The following is a 14,839-nucleotide window of genomic DNA, read 5'->3' on the forward strand; positions in this document are numbered from 1 at the left end:
CTCTAGGCTTGCACCCTGTTTTCTTATCCTTTTCAGCATCAGGATGAAGCTGCAAACACGTATCCTGCCTGCTTTACACCCACCAACTACACTCCATAGATGGCAGTGCCAGCTTCAGTAAGACTAGAGTCTGCTCTGGTTCCCATCAGACTTGGTGAGTTAGACCAGGGGTTCCCAACCCTTTTGGAACCACCCAGACCTAAACCTCTCTGTGTGCAGAGCCTGGGGATATGCATTCTTTAAAAAGCTCCTCTTCCCTCATTGCAAGGGCCATCTCACTAACCTCACCCATTCTTGCTTCAATGCAGAAGTTCCCAGCATGATGTGTAGCCAAGACTGGAGTATCTACCTTGCAGATAGTGGGTGCTTAATAAATGTTTATGGAGCAAATAAAAGTTTTCTGTTGGGTGTTATTTTTTTCCTTACAAAGATATTTAGCCATGGAATATAAAAATAATGTTAAAATAATGGCACATACTAGATGTTCAATGAAGATTGGTTACTGAATGATTAAAGCCTGTTTTCTTTTGGGATAGCAACTATTTGGAAGAATGCCTGTGAGTACAGAAGTTCCATGGAAGTAAATGAAATGACAGCATATGGAAGAGTTTTATGAAGCATGAAGGAATATTTGAAATAATAATGATGTTATACCATTCAAATCTTAACGTTAGTACATTCTAATTTGGAACTGGGATAAGCAATTTCTGATAGGTTACAGTGTATGTCAGCAGGAAGGGGAAAAGCAAGAAAGGGGTCTCATTGCTATACAAGCACAATAAAAGGACTTATCTCCTTTTTTGCCTTTAAAAAAAAAAACTTGTTAGTATGGAAAATTTCAAACATATTTAAAGTAGGGAGAAGAGTATAGTAAGTCTTCATATCCATCACTCAGCTTCAACATTTATCAACACTGTCTATATTGGACTAACCTATGTGATGCAAAATAGGGCTTCTGAGTTTAAAGATGGTTTGAAAAGAATGTGTAAATAAATGCTTTAGGACTAGGTCAACATTCTCTGGGAAGATTTAGAGATAACATGTACTCCAAGAGCCCATTTGCATATATTTTTCAACATCTGGCTAACAATTCCTCTTTAAGTTGGATGATTACAACATCCCAAACTCTGCACAATCTCCTGATGAGTGTATATAATAGAGTACTTGTCTCTAAAAGAACAACTTATTTTTAGAACTTTAGAAAATTGTGGCTGTGTCCCCATCTGGGTGACAAAGGACCAGTGAGCCCAGTTTACTGTGGTTCCTGCATTTGTGACTACAGATATCCCACCACCAAGCTAGTATTATGACAACACAGAGTGAGACAGGCAGCAGGTCTGGGCTCATCAACTGTAGAAAGAGTCTCTGAGTGTGAAAGTTTATACTCTAAGCCAAAACATTAGGGAGTGATTAGTAGTTTCATGCTGAATATGAGTAATTTCCTGGGAATCACTATTATTTACTTGGTTCAACATTTAAGTATATGGTGATGTGACAAGGTTTAGCTTTTCTACTGTTTTTTTTCTTCCAAGTTTGTATTTTTCATTTTTAGTATGAGGTCATCAGGTGCTAAGTTATACTCTTTGACAGTGGGAAGCAAAATCTTAATCTTAATGAAACCATTGCTTGGGAGGAATCCACCACATCATGTTTATTGCATATAGTTTCACATTAAACCCACAGCTCAATATGTATTTATTGAATGAACAAGGTTGAGTGTCTTCCTTCCAAGTATTTTTCTAGCTGCTCATGTGTTTTAATATCACATTAATGTGTTCTTAGTCATATAAAAAAATCTCACCTATAGCCAGTGTATTTTCCTTTGGGATTCAAATTCCATGTTGATAATCTTTCTAACTCTCTGACCTATCAGTTCCTTCACCTTGAGCTCGGTGGCTCCATCTCATTCTGCCTCAGATCTCCCTTAGTGTCGCCACACCTTAGTTTTCACCATCATCCATAACGTCTCCACATTTGAGACTCTCAAACTTGAAAAGTTTCCTCTGACCACTATCTATCTGTCTATCTCTCCTATTACCTCACTTTTTTCTGACCCATCCTTCACATTTTCAGGCCCATACCCTTTGCTCTTTCTCCATTTGCCAGCCTTCCTGGCCTCTCAGGATGGCCACCAAGCCTCTCAGGATGGCCACCAAGCCACAAGCCACCAAGCCACCTACCTGAGGAATCTCAGGGACAGTTCTTCCCACTGTGCTCGCCAGACCTGCATACTAATGATTTATTTCACTCATCTTGGGTCACAACCATCGTGTCAATTTCCAGACCTGGTTAAGCCAACCATCTGTTTCTTCTTGTTCCTTTTCTAGGCAGCTGAACAATTCTGGAGAAAATAGACATAACCGGGTTGATAGGATGCTCTAAAATGTATTTTTCCTGTATGTCTGGGAATTCAATAACCCTGGGAATTCTTTTTCTTACCTCTCATCAATTCACCCTTATAACACACATAGCTGTTGTTCCAATCTTCTGTACTTTCAATTTCTATGCCTATCTCCACCCTCTTTTGCTACCTACATTATGGGAAGCTGGAGAACACCTGATATGAATACTACATAAATTTCATTCTGTTCAAATTACCACCCATTCCTTTTGTCTTCCCTCCAGTCTCTGAAGACTTTTCCTGATTTCCTTCTAAGGCCAGTGTTTCCATCTCTCCTTTTCTCTCCTCCCTCCCTGGGTCCTTCTTGTCTTTGATCCTCTTCCATTTCCTCCCCTTCATCTACTCCCCTTCCATTTTCTGTGCGTCCCCCAACCCCCCTTGATGTCTACAAACGTTTCTTTCCTGGCCTAATACTCTCCCTTGATTCTAATTTCTGTTCATGCTATTTCTGTCTATCATCTTCCTCTTCATCTACCTTGGTTTCTTCTCCCTCTTGATCCTCAGCACCATCAGCCTATGGAAAGTCCTAAAGCCAAAACCTCTTCATAGACCTTCTCCTCAAATTCTGTTTTCAGCAGAATTTGACAACATTGACCACCCTCTTCTTACTAGAACTCTCATCTCCACTGGAGCCCACATTACATTCTTTTGGTCCTCCTGCCTCATGGACTGCTTCTGTTTAGTTTTCTCCCAAGATTCCTAACCTGCCTCACACTTTCCCTACCTTGAAACAAGCCCTTTAATCTGAAGATTCAGTGTTCAGCCCTCTCTGTCTTAAGTCTTGACAGTCCCTTGGTAATCTCATCCTATTTTACAGCTTGATCTATCTAGCTCTCCTCTTTATAAGACTGACTCCCAGCTCTGTACCTTTAGCCCTTATCTGTCTTCCCTTATTTACACCCTTTTCCTAACTATATGCTGAGCATCCCACACTGATGTATTACAGACACCTTTAAGTCTGATCTAAATTAAACTCATCACTTCTCACTCCTGGGTTTTTGATCTTGGCTAATCAACCCAATGGGATCTCTTTCTACCATTATCTTTCAAATCCCAATGGGATCTCTTTCCACCATTATCTTTCAAATCAATCTCCTCAGTTTACTACCTTTCTTCAGAAACTCATTAATTCTTGCCTGGACCATTGCATAGCCTCCTAAATGGTCTTGCTTTCAGTTTGTTTTTCCTCCATTTAGTGGAATAATAGCAAATCAACTTTGCTATTCACATGTTAAGTGCTTTTGCATTAAACAGCAACAACAACAATAACCCTTTCCCTTTCTTTGGCTCATTTAATTGTCTTTCCCCAGTAATACCTTAAATGTTGGCTTTTCTGAACACTACTGCTAGTCATCTTCCAAAGGTGTGTCACTTTGAGCTCAAAGACTTTCCTTTCCTACCCATTGCCTTCTACAGTCAAAGCCCTCCATGATTTGGTCTAAATCCATCACTCTAGCCTTATCTCCCACTAAATTCTTGCACCCTGGCACGTGACAAGTCCAAACAGGCCCTATGCTCAGTTGCTTTTTGTAAACTATTTCCTCTGTCACTCACCCTTCCTTCCAGATCAGCTTTTGCAAGTTTACCTGGTCTTCAAAGCCTAATTCACATCATTCTCCTCCAAAATGCTCTTTCCCCATCACCAAAGTCAAAACAACAGCCTCCCCGCATTATTAAGTACTTGGTTGATATCTGGAACACAGAATTTACCACAATTAGTTTGGCATCCAATTGTTTGTTTCTCTTCTCCATTAGACCATATACTTAGAAGAGAGGGACAGACTAATTCATTTCTGTATCCAACCTAATGAATATAAAGTGCTCCCATAGTGAGTGCTTTATTGTTTATTGAATTCTTGAATTCAATAGAAAGAGTTGCCTTAAGTAAATTTATAGAATTAAGAATAAAATTTAGCTTATTTGGGGGAGCAAGATTTTTATGTTTTTTTCCTCAGTGATTTGGTCTTTATTGTAATATAAATTTTCCATTCATAATAGAACTTCCATAGTTGGAAATAGTCAATGGATAAAAATTCATGATATTCATAATATCAAAACAAGTCATTGACTAGTGTAACAAATAATAACATGTTAAAAGGACGGCACAGTGTAGGTGAAAGAATATATGCAAATATCAGGGGAGTTTCTGATTATAATGAAGAGAGATAATGCATGTAAAATGCTTACTCATTCTCTGGTATAGACTAAGCCCTCGGTAAATGTTACCTAATATTATTAAACAGCAAATATAGTGGCTGGAAAAAAATAATCTCCTTTTCCCCATGTAGTCTACATAGTTTTGTGTGATAGCTGATAGTAACTTTGAACTGCATTTGGTTTTAAGTCGGTCAGATATGTCTTTTTATGATAATTTCAAGAGCAAGTAACAAAGAATAAGGCATGTGAGGAGATAGCATGATGTAATTAACCACGTGCACTATTGATGAGGACTTGGCTTCCCTCTGTACCACTTGATATTCAGTGAAATAAATAATGGTGATAATTGTCACATTCCTAACAAAGACATCTGCTAAGCCAGGCTACTCTAGCAAAGCTGTTTGCTATTGACAGCTTGCTTCAAATGTGAATGTTGCCATTAAGAAAAAATAGAGTTTTTGTATTTATCACTTTGCCTAATATGTTGTGTTGGTAATGCTTCATCTGGGAACCAAAAGAAATATAGATGATAATTAAATTCAACATTCAAAATTCTGTATTTGCTTACGGGACTATTAGAAGCTCTTTAATTTTTGTTGTTCTGTGGTTTTAACGTATATGCAATATATCTACATGATAAAAATAAAAAACCCAACGGTCAAGAGTGGTACCTAGGGCTTCCCTGGTGGTGCAGTGGTTGGGAGTCCGCCTGCCGATGCGGGGGACACTGGTTCGTGCCCCGGTCCGGGAAGATGCCACATGCTGCGGAGCGGCTGGGCCTGTGAGCCATGGCCGCTGAGCCTGCGCGTCCAGAGCCTGTGCTCTGCAACGGGAGAGGCCACAACAGTGAGAGGCCCGCGTACAGGAAGAAAAAAAAAAAAAAAAAGAAAAGAGTGGTACCAACTGAAGGGTAAAAGTCTCCATTCTCACTACCCTCCCTCCCTCCTCTCTAGAGATTACCTTTTACCTTTTAAATCACACACTATGTAAAAACTGCACTAAATAATAATAAAAATCAACCAATTCTGCTTTATTTTAAATGACCTTGAATTTCAGAAAATCTCAATGTTGCATGATACCCAAAGACAAATCATTCCATCTTTTTATTTTTCTCCATTTGTCAATTAATATTATCATAATAAAAATCTCCACTGCAAAATGATATTCCAAGGGACCCAAAAGAATGAAAGCTTTACTCTCTATTCCCTCATCTGATGACTGATCACTAAGAAGTATCTGAAGCAGTATCACCCTTAGACCGGGATGAGAAATGTCCCTGACCCTGGTCCCCAAACTTTTGAGGACCCTACCCTTGCCTTCCTTTGGCTTTATCCCTGGCTATGGAGTGAGATGTCTGTGTTGCTAAGGGGAATTGCCTACTCAGAGCCCGTATGTCCTCTATCAGACCACATGTGGGGTAACCTGGACAGAGGAATTCCAAGGTCACCTGGTCCAAGCAACTTCCATGGCTTCTTTCCCACCTTTATCCTCCCAAGGATGGATAAGTCACAGGCTAGAGGCTAGGGTTCAGCTCTCCTCCTCCTTCCTGTTATTATCTGCTATGGAACTCTGAAGAGTCTGAGAAATCTAAATTCAAACCTAATCTTTTAGGTTGTTATGAAGATGTCAAGATAGGAGGATTTAAATATCTATTTAACAATTTGCTAGCTTGATTTATCACTTTAAAGTATTTAGATACAGTGGCTGTTGACCCCAGTGTGTACTTTTGACCTCGACCCCCTCAAATGTTAGGAGGCAGGCCTCATTTGAAGATAATGTCATTGTGAAGCTCATATAATTAAATGCCTTTCCATTTGAATTGTTTCTAAAAGTTCTTTGAAATAAAGGTAAAATGAATCTTACTCTTCCAATCACTAGTGTTTTTTTCTAAATGAGAAACTTCCAATTTCAAATTATTCTGTCCCTCTATCTACTGTTAAAATACTCAATGAAGGAATATCTTCCTAGAGGTAGAACAGAACTTGATTCTGTTAATATTTTTCAAAAATAACAAACTTTCATTATCTTGCTCTTCATTTCAAAGTTTATGAATCTGGCATTCTTCCCTTTATCCTCTTTTTTTTCCCTACCCGTGAATTGTCGTTCTTTCAATCAATGATAAGAGTTTTTCAAAACAAAATTTTATTTGAGCCTACCCTCACTTTACAGAAAAAGAAACTGAGGATTTTATGGAGGGGCAACATGATTTTTTAGTTAAACTGGTTTAGGTGTTTTGGTTCATATAAGTTTGGCAGGCTCAAATCAGTTTGGTTTTAATTTTATACTTATTTTTTAAATGATTTTATAGAGATGCAGATGGTAGAAAGATTCATCACTTGGGGAAGGGAGTTCTCAGCAATAATCACATTTTACCCCGGAGTCCATCCATCTCACCGCTCATTCACAGAGGGTCCTATAGGCAGGAGTTAACGAAATTAGTTAACTAGGTATTCCATTCACGTAGTTAGTGTGTGTGTGTGTGTGTGTGTGTGTGTGTGTGTGTGTGTGCGTGTATTCTTCTTCCCACCCTGTTTTTCCTACTCTAGCCCTGACAGGCGACCACTGTTATTAGGTATTGTGTGTGCACACATGGTTTCTTAAGACAAATACAAGTGCTTATACAACTTCTCTTTTCACTTTACAAACTTGCAGATCTTTCCTTATCAGTTCAGAAAGAGCTTCCTTTTTCTTTCTGGAATGTTGCATAGAATTATCCCATCACATGGCTATCTGATAATTTATTTTTGTTAATAACTTTCATTTCTTAAGAACAGTTATTTTTTGTTTGTTTGTTTGTTTGTTTTGCGGTACGCAGGCCTGTCACTGTTGTGGCCTCTCCCGTTGCAGAGCACAGGCTCTGGACGCGCAGGCTCAGCGGCCATGGCTCACAGGCCCAGCCGCTCTGTAGCATGTGGGATCTTCCCGGACCGGGGCACGAACCCGTGTCCCCTGCATTGGCAGGCGGACTCTCAACCACTGTGCCACCAGGGAGGCCCAAGAACAGTTTTATACTTACAAAAATATTGTCAATATAATACAGAGAATTCCCATATACCTGTTTTCCCCTATTATTTACATTTTATTTTAGCATGGTACACTTGTTACAATTATTGAGCTAGTACTGATACATTAATATTAACTAAAGTCTATACTTTGTTCAGATTTCCTTAGTTTTACCATTTTCTGTTCCAAGAGATCATATTACATTCACTCATCATGTCTCCTTAGGTTCCTCTTGGTCGTGAGAGTTTCTTAGACTTTCCTTGGTTTTGTTGACCTTGACCGTTTTGAGGAATACCAGTCAGTTATTTTGGAATATGTCCCTCAATTGAGGTTTATATAATTTATTTTTGTACAAATATGTTTTGTACAAAGTATCTTTTGATGAATGCTTGATTTTTCCCCCGGTTGTCTGCTATTACTAACAATGCTGAAATGAGTAACAGTGCACATCAGTTACTTTATACATTGCTGGTATAAAGCATAAACTTCCAGAATAGGCATTGGCAAGATAAAGATAAATGCATTTGTAATTTTGCACTATTGCCAAATTACCTTCCATAGGGGCTATGTCACTTTATACTGTATGTATAAGAGTACGTGTTTTCTGACAGCTATGCCAACAGTGTGTTGTAAAATGTTTGGGTTTTTGCCTGTCTGATAGGAGAAAGTTGGTATCTGAGTGTGGTTTTAAAGTTCTAGTAACATTTATAATGAATGAAGAATTTTATATATATTATGGGTTATTATAATAGATTGTTCTCTTCCATTATATTTCTTTTCTTTTTAATACTTTATTTATTTATTTGGTTGCTCCGGGTCTTAGTTGCAGCAGGCAGGCTCCTTAGTTGTGGCATGCAAACTCTTAGTTGCAGCATGCATGTGGGATCTAGTTCTCTGACCAGGGATCGAACCCTGGGCCCCCTGCACTGGGAGTGTGGAGTCTTATACACTGTGCCACCAGGGAAGTCCCTCCATTATATTTCTTATGTGTTTTTTGTATGTATGAAAGCTATTGATTTCTGTATAATAATTTCATAAGGTAGAGGTAATTTTAGCTCAGTATCTCAGGGATGCTTGCCATGTGCCCCCATGTTAGGTCTTGTACTCATATGTTGAATCTTGTTCTCAAATGCAATAGTTGTTAACAGGTTGATTTCTATCTAGACATAATTATATACTCAAAAGAAACTGCTATTAACCATCTCAAGAGATGTCCAAGGAAGGTTACATTTCTGGCTTCTAGTAAGAATATTGTTCTGAGACTTCCCTGGTGGTCCAGTGGGTAGGACTCTGTGCTCCCAATGCAGGGGGCCCAGGTTTGAGCCCTGGTCGGGGAACTAGATCCCACATGCATGCCGCAACTAAGAAGTCCACATACTGCAACTAAAGATCCCACATGACACACTAAAAAGATCCCGCATGCCACAATGAAGACACGGTGCAGCCAAAAATAAATAAATTAATAAATATATATTTTTTAATTAGCTTTCCTTAAAAAAAAAAAAGAATACTGCTCTGTAGTATGTTTCCTTTGCCATCCTGTACCTTGTTAACCTAACGTCAGCTAGGACAGGCCCTCATCCTTTCTGTGAAGAGCAGAGATCATCACCCAGGTACAGAGAAGTGACCTCAGCACTGACCTCACTTTATAAGCAAGCCACAAAAATACAGCAGTAATGTCTACAATGGAGGCATCCATCCAGGTTTTAGCAAATATTCTGCAAAGGCAGAGCAATATATTATAATTGTTCGAGGAAGCAAATTAATTCTGAGAGCTTTTGAAGGAAAGGATTGCTATTTACTTTTCATCTTCATGGAGAACCCTCATGTGTGTTTGGGAAGATTTTATAAAGGATCTGAATAATAATAAGCTTTTCAGACACAGGTGAGGACAAAATCATGGCTTCAAGGATGGCAGAAAATGACACAGTTCTTTTCTCCCCCTCTAAGTTCTGTAATTTTCTTAATTTAATAATTCAACAGTTTGTTGTGGGCCTACCATCTTGTTAGATACTGGTAAGAGCTCTGGAGATATAAATATGCTATTACACACTCCCTGATGCCCTACATAATTATAATTTAAGTGAAGGACACAGAATTGGAGAAAAATAATGATGAATTTATATTTTAAGTGCTATTAAAGAGGTATGCACTAAGGAGTGTTACAAGAAGTAAAAATAATTCTATGGGGGATTAGAGATAGAAATGAGAAGTAATCAAAAAAAAAAAGAAATGAGAGATAATCAAGAGGAGGTGGGAGATTACAGAAGAGAAGAGATGACATTTAAGGCATGAGAATGATCAAGAGAGACTGAGCTGTCTAATCTCACATGAGCCCTCACTCGATTGGTCCCTTTAGAATAGAGCCACCTTCCACGAAGAATGGTCCCTTACCTTGGACATTTGCGTGCTGATTTTAGGTGGCAAACTGATACAACTTTAAATAAAATCTATTTACTCAGAAAATTATTCTCTTTGTCATTTTAATTGAAACCTTCTGATTAAATCAAGGAGAAAGGAGAAAGTCTGTTTGTAACTGGTATCCTTTTTTAATATCTTCTAACACTTGCATTACTTTTTTTTTTCCTTGCATTACATTTTAAAAAAAAATTATTTTATTTATTTATTTTTGGCTGCGCTGGGTCTTCGTTGCCTCGTGCAGGCTTTCTCTAGTTGCAGCGACCGGGGACTACTCTTCGTTGTGGTGCACAGGCTTCTCAACGTGGTGGCTTCATTTTGTTGCGGAGCTCAGGCTCTAGGTGCGCGGGCTCAGTAGTTGTGCCTTGCGGGCGCTAGAGCGCAGGCTCAGTAGTTGTGGCACACAGGCTTAGCTGCTCTGCGGCATGTGGGATCTTCCTGGACCAGGGCTTGAACCTGTGTCCCCTGCATTGCAGGCGGATTCTTAACCACTGTGCCACCAGCGAAGTCCCTCATCATATTTATTTTGAAGATTACTTTCTATTTCTGGAAAATGATTCTGGCTTTCCATTTACAGTTATGATATAAAGTTTTTAATTCATTCATTCAATTAATGTTTATTGAGTACTACCTTCAATGTGCCAGGCACTATTCAATGAACTTGTGGTACATCAGTAGAGAGAACAAAAATTCCTATCTGGAGGACCTTATAATATAGTTTAATTGCTGTTTTTTAAGTTTAAAATAAACTGGCTCAACTTTAAAGAAGCTAGTAAGTAAAGAATGATACAGGTGATCGCAGTATTGGGTACAGGAGGGAGGTGGTCTAGAAGAGAAGTTAACACAGACTGAGTCAAACTGCCTAAAGGCAAATCCTGGTTCCGTTACCTGTTAGTTCTGTGATGTTGAGTCACTTACTTCATTGTGCCTCAATTTCCTCCCCTGTAAAACAGTGCCAGAAATCAGTAAATGTTTGGTAGATTGGTAAAAATACTGAAATTGTATTCAGATGACTGTGTTTGGAGAAACATTGGAATAGGTCATTTAAACAATTACTTAAACAATGCAAGATCAGGGTTTATGTTTTGTTTGTAACTTTTTAAATTTTGAAATAATTTGACTTATAGAAAAGTTACATAGAACACAGAGTTCCTGTGTACACTTGATGTTCCTTCCCCTAACATTTAACAATTTACATGAACCACAGTATAATGATCAAAACTAAGAAATTAACATTGCTATAATACCTAATAATAGAGAATAACAATAATTAATCTACAGACTTTCTTTGGGTTACCCTGTTTTCCCTATCATCCTTTTCCATGATCCTATCCAGGATCTCACATGTAGTTGTCAGCTCTGCTTAGTCTCCAACAATGTGACCCATTCCTCAGTCTCTCCTTGTCTTTCATGACTTTGACACTTTTGAAGAATATTAGTTAGGTTTTCTATCGAATTTGCTATTTTCTCATGATTAAATTGAGTTTTATGCATTTTTGATCAGAATTCACAGAAGTGATGTGTCCTTCTTAGGACATCATAATCCAGGAGTTCATGATATTGGTATCTTATACCAGTGATGTTAACTCCCATCACTTGGTTAAGGTGCTATTTGCCAGGTTTCTCCACTATAAAGTTACTATTTTTACCTTTATAATTAATAAATATTTGGGGGAGACACTTTGAGATTATGAAAATATCCTGTTTCTATTCCACTGATTTTAGTACCCGCTGATGGATCTTGCCTGCAACAAATATTACTGTGGTGTTCTGTGTTCAGTTTTCTATTTTCCTCATTTCTTCCACATTTATTAATTGGAATTTTTATGTAAGATAGACTGTCTCGTCACCCACATTTATTTTAAAAAATTTATTAATATCAATAAGATTCATGGATATTTATTTTATTCTATGGATTATAATCCAATCCTATTGTTATTTATTTCTTGCTCAAATTGTTTCATCTTTGGTCACTGAAAGTCCTTTCTAGTAGGTCCCTATGTCTTTTTGATATGCTGCCAGTGGTTTTTGAGTACTTCCTTACTTTTCTTGGCATCACAAGATGCTCCAGAATCACCTTTTATTTTCCCTGCCCCACGCCTGGAGTTAACAACTTCTCCAAAAAAAGAACTTAAATCAAATCAAATCTTACAGTATAAATGCTAAACATAGAAAAAAGTTAAAAACATAAAAAATTAATTTTCATTAAAAACTTTAATTTTTTTAAATTAAAAAATAAGACAAGGTGGCATCATTTTTTAAAAAATATTTATTTATTTATTTATGGCTGCATTGTTGCTGCGCTAGGGCTTTCTCTAGTTGTGATGAGCGGGGGCTACTCTTTGTTGCGGTGCATGGGCTTCTCAGTGTGGTGGCTTCTCTTGTTGTGGAGCAGGGGCTCTAGGCACGTGGGCTTCAGTAGTTGTGGCACACAGGCTCAGTAGTTGTGGCTCGCAGGCTTAGTTGCTCTGTGGCATGTGGGATCTTCCCGGACCAGGGATCTAACCTGTGTCCCCTGCATTGGTAGGCAGATTCTTAACCACTGCGCCACCAGGGAAGTCCCATGGCATCATTTTTTGTCCCTTAGAATTCGGCTGCTACTTGAATTACAGTTTTCCTCTCAGGCCTAGGTTGAGAGTATTCATCAGATGAGCACAATATTATATCATGGAGCAGTGGAGGGGCATTATATTCAGGGTGAATAATACTAAAACTCACAGCATAAAGATTAAGAGCACACACTCTAGAGTCAGACTGGCTGGATTCAAATTCTAACTCAACCCCTTACTAGCCATATGACATTAGGCACGTTACTTAACTTCTGTCTGTCTTAGTTTCTTCATGTGTAAAAATGAGGTTAATAATGGTACTTACAGTGTTTAGAAGAGTTATTGGCACATAATGAGCATAAAATTTTACCACCAATTTACAGTGCTCTTTAAATCTTACAAAGGACTTTCAATTATATTAGCTTATTTTTATCACCAATAGCACTTGGTGTATTCCTCTTTCAAACTTACAGATAAAGAAGCTGAGGCTTAGAAAGGTTAAGTGATTTTGCAGGATCATACAGCTTGAAAGCGATAAAAGCAACACTCAAACTTCAGTCATCCAGCTGCAAACTCTAGGTAGGAATGTAAGCACCAACTGTGGAAAGCAGAACATTAAAAAAACCAATAGGACAAAATTCTGTATTAACAAATTACCTGAGAACTCATAGTGCTAAAGTCAGACTTCAGTGAGGTCTTTTCCTGAATCTATCTGGATTTCTTTTCTTTCTTTCTCTCTTTAAAAAAAAAAATATATACACATATATATATGTGTATATATATATATACACATATGTATATATATATGTGTGTGTGTGTATATATATATATATATATATATATATATATATATATATATATATATACATTTATTTATTTAGACTGCGCCAGGTCTTAGTTGTGTGGGATCTTTGTTGTGGCATGCGGGATCTTTAGTTGCAGCACGCGGGATCATTTTTTTTAGTTGCAGCATGTGGACTTTAGTTGTGGTATGCATGTGAGATCTAGTTCCCTGACCAGGGATCGAACCTGGGCGCCCAACATTGGGAGCACAGAGTCTTATCCACTGGACCATCAAGAAAGTCCTTATCTGGATTTCTTAACCTGGTCTATGACATCAGCTTTAAAAAAATAAAAAAATCCTGATATATTTATGCAAAATTGTGTATATGTGTATTTTTTTTTCTGGGAAAAGTTTTCACATGTTTCATCAAATTTTCTAAGGAATTTGTAAACTCCAAAAGGTTAAGAACTTTGCCTGGACCACCTGAATTTTCTGACAACCTACTTACATGGAGTGGTTATTACGTATTTGGATGATTACTTGATGCCATATTGGTGCAACTCACATCTTGATGAGAAGATAGCTAAAATTTTTTCTTATCTCTTTTTACACTTTTTATCATGGTAATTTTCAAACATTCACGAAAGTGCAATTTCCATATACCCATCACTCAGCTTCAAAAATGTTTAACATAGTGTCAATCTTGTTTTACTAATAATCCTCAAACACACATAGTCCCCTCTTGATTATTTTAACAAAACCCCACTTCATTTCATTTCATCTGAAAATATTCTAGATTGTCATATAGCTAAATCTCAATATAATCCCAGTATACCATAGAAAACCAATTAGAAAGTCTATTATTTATTCAATTATTTATTCATTCAACAGAATTTTATGAAGTACCTAATACTGTACATTGCAAGGTACTAGAGAAGAAAGATATCACATCACATGTTACTTTTTGAAGTTCTAAAATTTGGGCCTTTAGATGCCTCGAAAAATAGCTCAAGGCCAAAATTAGCTCAAGGCCAATTCATCCTTGATTTCTAACTGTCTCTCTGCAACCCCTCCTCCCTATCAATCCATTTGTAAGTCCAATCAGCTGCATTTCCAAAATATATACCAAATTTCTCCATGTCTATTCATCTCAGTTGCTTTATCTTAGCCCTAGCCACCACTGGCTTTCTGCTGCCCCCTGAAGAGTCTTCTAACTGATTTTCACGCTTCCGTTCTTGTCTCTCTATATTCCATTACCCGCTCAGGGAGATGTGAACAGAAGCATTGAAGACAACATAAATGTCCATCAGCCAAAGAATGGATAAATTACAGTATTTTAATATAAAAGAATACTAAACAGTTGTTTAAAATAAATGAATAAGAACTCTATACGAATGAATAAATCTCAAAAAAATATAACAGGGGAAAAAGAGCAAGTTGCAGAATAGGTACAGTATGGTACCATTCATATAAAGTTTAAAAACATGCAATATCAATTATGCCTTAATTTTAAAAAGCAAGGCAGTG

General features: G+C 37.6%; 1 long non-coding RNA gene across 6 annotated transcripts in view; it reads right to left on the reverse strand.

The window, feature by feature from the left end:
- The window catches only part of LOC131762250 (uncharacterized), a 94,010-nt gene that overhangs the window by 13,135 nt on the left and 66,036 nt on the right, over window positions 1-14,839 (reverse strand). For 4 of the 6 annotated variants that reach the window (XR_010842152.1, XR_010842153.1, XR_010842156.1 and 1 more), the window contains 3 exons: window positions 10,868-10,921; window positions 3,956-4,093; window positions 2,181-2,341 (listed from right to left, as the gene is read on the reverse strand). This is a non-coding gene — a long non-coding RNA (uncharacterized lncRNA). The remainder of the gene's footprint in view (window positions 1-2,180; window positions 2,342-3,955; window positions 4,094-10,867; window positions 10,922-14,839) is intronic. The other 2 variants (XR_010842154.1, XR_010842155.1) reach the window with 2 other exon arrangements.

This window comes from Kogia breviceps, chromosome 9 (assembly GCF_026419965.1).
Source record: "Kogia breviceps isolate mKogBre1 chromosome 9, mKogBre1 haplotype 1, whole genome shotgun sequence".
In the NCBI taxonomy this organism is placed as follows: domain Eukaryota; kingdom Metazoa; phylum Chordata; class Mammalia; order Artiodactyla; family Physeteridae; genus Kogia; species Kogia breviceps.